Source organism: Ascaphus truei, chromosome 2, assembly GCF_040206685.1.
Source record: "Ascaphus truei isolate aAscTru1 chromosome 2, aAscTru1.hap1, whole genome shotgun sequence".
NCBI lineage: Eukaryota > Metazoa > Chordata > Amphibia > Anura > Ascaphidae > Ascaphus > Ascaphus truei.
This window is the reverse complement of record NC_134484.1, coordinates 115,438,461-115,444,460: the sequence shown is the minus strand read 5'-3', so window position 1 is coordinate 115,444,460 and position 6,000 is coordinate 115,438,461.

Here is a 6,000-nt window from a genome sequence, read left to right as displayed (position 1 = left end):
TGAGGAAGAAGATAAAGACGGAAGAAATTATATTACTATATATATATTATAAATTATATATTATTAAATGATATTATTATCAATGTGCATTATTCATGTTTATCCACTGGCCCTCAATTTCAATCTGCCAGAAGAACTTAATAAAGACTGCATTATGTATTATTCATGATTATTTTTATATTTGTATTTTTTGGTTCCTGATAAAATAAAATAAATATTTATTTACATTTCTGCTAATCATAATCTTTGACAACAACCCCCCCACACCTACAGTACACCAAAGAAAAAGAATGAATGACAAAACAACATGAATCTGTTAATGGTTTTTTTAACTCTCAATTCTCCAAATGCTGTGCAAATTAGATTTACATATCAAATTCGAGAAGGGATTTTTCCAAAACGTTACCGCAAACAAAGCCTCAAAGGGTTGGAGGGGGGGTGGGGTGAATCATGTGCAGTAATCAGCTAACTCCAATCTCAAAGAGGATTGCACACAGGCGAAGTGAGGTGACTGATGCTCGGCTAGGGACGGATTAAAAATACAATGACAATCTTCAGAAAATTAATGACTTTGTGGAGGTGACTGTCGATAAGAGTTTCAAAACCTTGAGCGAGCCTTGTGTGTGTGCGTGGGGGAGGGGGCTGCATGAAGGATTAGCTGTGCAGCAGTTCAAAGAAATGACATACAGCAATTTCAAAAGGCAGTTCATCATACAGTAATAATTTGATCCCTGCACCCCCAAATACAGTACGTAAAAAGTACACAAATCAACCATGTGCAGTCAAACGCACAGGGTCGCAGTCAAAAACTACCGCACAGATTGAATATCGTAATATCAAGATGGTTTTTGCAGGCTTGTGGAGAAAATAACAATAAAAAAATTAGAATAATTTTTTTTTTTGGTTATTCACTCAAGCAAGCAGTGGTGGATGAAGTTACAGGCGAATGCGCAGTAATCACCTGCTGTCAAGCAGGAATGTGATTGAAACCAGAAAAACACACGTTCAAAGGAATGGTGTAGGAGAGATGTACTGCATTGTAGAGAAGATAAGAAGTTGAAATACCCTGCAGTGCAGTTAATTATTAATCCTGAGCAAGGGGAGAGCGCTGTATATGCCGAAATGTGACACTGTTACAGTACTGTATACGCCTATGCGTTTCAACAATTTTCAAATGAGACATACTGTACAGTACAGCACTGCAAATGCATGTATAATGTAAATATGCAAAATTACAATTACTGCGCGCGCACACACAGACTGTGTACTGACATAGGTTGAACCGCAAAGGTATTAGACTTCCAAGACAACAGCTCGCAAACGCCCCCTGAGTTTTTACACGGCATTGCAGTATTGCAGACAGAGAGAATAAAATGCTAATATCACGAGCGCTAAAATAACGCAATTCACTCCGGACCAAAAAAAAAAAAAAAGCATCTGACCGAGATTATCTGAGAGCCGCGGATATAGCTGATTTAGGTTAAAGGCGGCCGCCACTGTACACGATTATGTATAGATTTTAGAATAGTAAATGCAGTTTCTAAATTCGACGTGTACCCCATGCCCAGAGTTGATGAATTATTGGAGAGGCTAGGGAATCCAAGTATATCACAACGTTGGATCTGACCAAAGGATATTGGCAAATCCCTTTAACAGAAAAGTCACAGGAAAAGACTGCTTTTGCCACTCCATGTGGTCTGTTTCACTTTCGGACCATGCCGTTTGAATTATATGGTGTTCCCGCTAGCTTCCAAAGTTAATGGATCAGATATTGTTACCCCATAAAAAATATGCAGCAGCCTAGCTTGACGACAGTCATTTATTCCACAGATTGGGAAACACATTTAGCTAACGTGTCAGCAGAATTAAGGTCCCTTAGAAAGGCAGGCCTGTGTGCCAATCAAGCAAAATCCTCAATAGGGAGAAGTGAAACAAAGTACTTAGGCTACATACTTGGTAATGGACAAATAAAGCCTACAGGTATATGCAGCAAGGTGCAGGCATTGATGGATTGTCCAGTACCAACAACAACAAAAACAGTTGAGAGCTTTCTTGGGCTTAGCAGGATATTATAGAAAAATTGTACCCAAATTTTCCACAGTCCTTGCCCCCCTCACCAATCTAATAAGGAATGTAGCGCCCAATAAAGTCCAGTGGAGAGAAGAGTGTGAGGAGGCGTTTCAGGAAGTAGAAAAATTACTCTGTTCAGAGACGGATTTACAGAGTCCGGACTTTGAGAAGCCCTTCATTCTGCAGATGGATGCCTCAGAAGTCGTTTTAGGGGCTGTCTTATCTCAAGAAGTAGACGGGGAAAAGTGTCCGGTCCTATACCTTAGTAGGAAGTTCTTAAAAAGAGAACAGTCATACGCAGTTGGCAGTATCAGCACTCAGGTACTATCTCCTGGGCACCACATTTACCCTGGTAACAGACCATGCTCCCCTAAAGTAACTTCATACAATGAAGGACACAAACCCCAGACTCAAGCGCTGGAACTTCTCCCTTCAACCCCTCTCCTTCCAGGTACAACATAGGGCTGGGAAGTTACATGCGAATGCAGACATTTTGTCCCGGGAGGGAGGGGGGGGAATTGTTTCAAAAGGCGAGTGTACGAGGACTAACACTAAAGGGGGAGGTATGAGAGGGAGTGTATAGGTTAATACTCTCTCACCTAAGCAGACCACGAAAAACCACACACTGGCTTGTAGGTTTGCAAGCTGATTGGAAAGGGGAGGTTTAAAAGGCAGGCAGCAAACTTCCTACACTCTGTCATTTTGCTCTCAACCTGTGAGGGAACAGGCTGCAGAGAGCCTACCAGGGGGAGAGCCTAAACTGCCTTTTGGATACCAGCGATTAGGTACTGTCCGGTTGTTTTGCAGACGTATGTTATTTACGTTCAAGACAATTTTGTTTTGTTACCGAATTACTATGTAGTGCACTTTCCCCCAGCCTATGGGAGATATGGCGGCTACGGTTTGTGGGGTGCTTTACCTATGGCTTGCAGGAAGCCTGAACCTCAGCCAGGGGCCAGAAGAACCAGTCTCATATCAGACCGAAGGACTTGTCCACTCCAAGATGCCCATGGTCATCATGTAGCACTCGCAGGACCATGTGTTGTAGGTTCCTGGGTAGAACCAGTTGCCTTTTATCCAGGTGGTTATTGTACTGCACTACCCTATATAGAAGACAATTGTCGATTTCAAACTTTTCCACCTCTCGCATTAGGATGGTGACCATGTCACTGGGGGCAAATTTCAGTAATGCAGGCTTGTTTTGCTGGACTGGTGCAAAAAGTGAAATATCAATAATGGCGCTCTAATTCTAATTCTAAACACGTGTTAAATTAATATTAACAAATAAAACCATAAATTGAAAAAATAGGTGATACAAACGAATCCTTGGAATGCTGCTGTGACCCAGTATAGGACTGTTCTCTCAATCCCAGGTGAGTATGGCGACGTGGTGATCAAAGAGAAGTGCAAATATGTGGAAATAAAAAATATAACTGATGGTGCAATATGGTCTTATAACAAGTGGGTATTCTTCTGTAGGTATAGGAATATTATACTCACAAATGTGAAGATAAGTCAATGTACATAAAGGTATCTTTAAATGGTTCTCTTCGGTGAGGATGGATTAGCTTGAACCGTGATGTAAGGGTAAGTTCCTTAAATGGTTAAAAACAGAGAAGCCAACATAGTGCGATCTGAATAAAACTGTATTGAAGTGGTAAAAGTATTACAATACACTTACATGATATATGCTAGATAAAAGCATTTAGATATGCAATCGATCTCGCCTCCGGTGTCTTTGGGCTTGTTACTTCCCTTCTCCTCAGCGTGCGTCTCACGGCTGCGTTCCAGCAAGGCGGATGTGACGTCAGCGGTGTTGGGGTGTTCCGGTTGGGCGAGTTGACTGAGAATCACCTTCACTCTACGCGTTTCACCCTTCTTGTTTGCTGGACTGCCTGGCGGATAATGCCAACCACTGGATCCCTGTCACGGTGGACACAGAACTTATCAACACATTTATATTTCTGGGTACTCGATTGACCACAACAAGGAGCAAAATAAATTGTTATTTATTTCCTAGGTTGGCAAACACACGACATCTGCAAAATACACTTAAAACAACACTTACTGAATTATAATGTGTACAGTACTGTGCTAATGTGCTAATTTCATGTTTTTAAAAGCCAGAACACTAAAATTCATTTTTTCTGCACTCGCCGCGCTCGCATCTTAGTGCGGGAAGGCTGGAATTCATCCTGTGGTTTCAAATCGGGATTCCGATGTACATGTGGAACTGTATGGAAATGTACATCTGTACTGTGGAATTTCTGGCTGTTTTCCCAGAAAAAAAAAAAAAAAAAAAAGGCGCTTTGAAAATTATTATTTTTTTCTTTTTAAAGTCAGAGTGTCTTTTAAAGTTAATGCTGGCCGTGTGCTCAGCACTTTGCAAAGAATTCAAAATTATTTGTCTATTTTAAAAGGAAATCTTTTGTTCAGGATTTCAGGATTTTTTCTTATATTGTAAATGCCACAGTTGTTAAAAGACCTACTGCAGGCTTTTTCTTTTAACACAAGCAGTAAATATTTTTATAATCACAACACATACAAATCTATTTACCAGTTTAATTTTGCTATATATCAAAGCAACCTGTTTTCATAATTTTTATTTTTGTGTTTTTGTATTTTTGTTCACATATAGAGATAATATATGAACAAAAGAGGGGAGATACATACATAGGTTATTGAAAGTCTTTCTGAAATCCCTATAGAGGGTCAAGAAATTGATATGTTGTAAATGATACACAATGCACAGCAGGTTCAGAATTTATTATAGCAATGTTAACTCCAAGAGCTGACAGGCCCCATGTAAATAATAATACCTTTGCAGATGTCACAGCAAAGCAGGTACAGTAGCAAGCCGTCCCTATGTTGAGGGATATATAATATCTGTCAAATTTATCATTTTGTAACCATTTATTTGTTTTTGGGTATGTCCTGGAAATAGAGTTTAAGGACAGGGGATATATTATTGCAAGTGTAATTGCATAAGTGAACAGGGTATATATTATATACAGGGCATTTCACATTTTTTTTTTTTTCTGGGAAAACAGCCAAAAATTCCACAGTACAGATAACGGGTTTCGCTGTCTAATTCATATTAACTGCTGGATTAATCCTCACGCAGGGGATTCTAACGTTAGTTTAATGTTAAATATGAAGCTTTCCACGCTGTCCTAAAACTGCATTTTGTATGGTCTTTCAAAGATTAAATAACGGGAATATTTTAAATTACTTATAAACACCAAGTCTATGCCAACAAGAGCATGCAACATTCTTTCATTCATTCACCTGAATGCCTTCTGCAAGAAATCTCATATTCCTGCAAACTTCCATCAATACAATTGCTATCCCGTTTTAACTATGCCCTCTTTTAAGCTAAACAAAATATCTTCAAACATGCAACAGTTATACCATGACTAAACAAACAGCAAGCTTGACCCTACCTGTCTTGTATGGCTTCTACACTGCTTATTCAACGGAGACAATTCTCGCTAAAATAACTGACCTCCATGCTGCTAAAGGCAGATATCATCACACTCCGCTCACACCACGGACACCCTCCTTTTGAAGCGCTATGTACACTGATGGCGTTATATACATATATAATGCAATATATTAATTCAAACAGTGCTTATGAGCTCTTACCAGCATTTTAAACAAAAACATCTTAATCCTGTAGAAATAAAATTGAAATGTGTTATCTTACTGCTTTACGGAAAAGAAGACAGTTCTACATTACCTTGTTCTCATGATTGGGTCAAGAAATTGATATGTTGTAAATGATACACAATGCACAGCAGGTTCAGAATTTATTATAGCAATGTTAACTCCAAGAGCTGACAGGCCCCATGTAAATAATAATACCTTTGCAGATGTCACAGCAAAGCAGGTAGCAAGCCGTCCCTATGTTGAGGGATATATAATATCTGT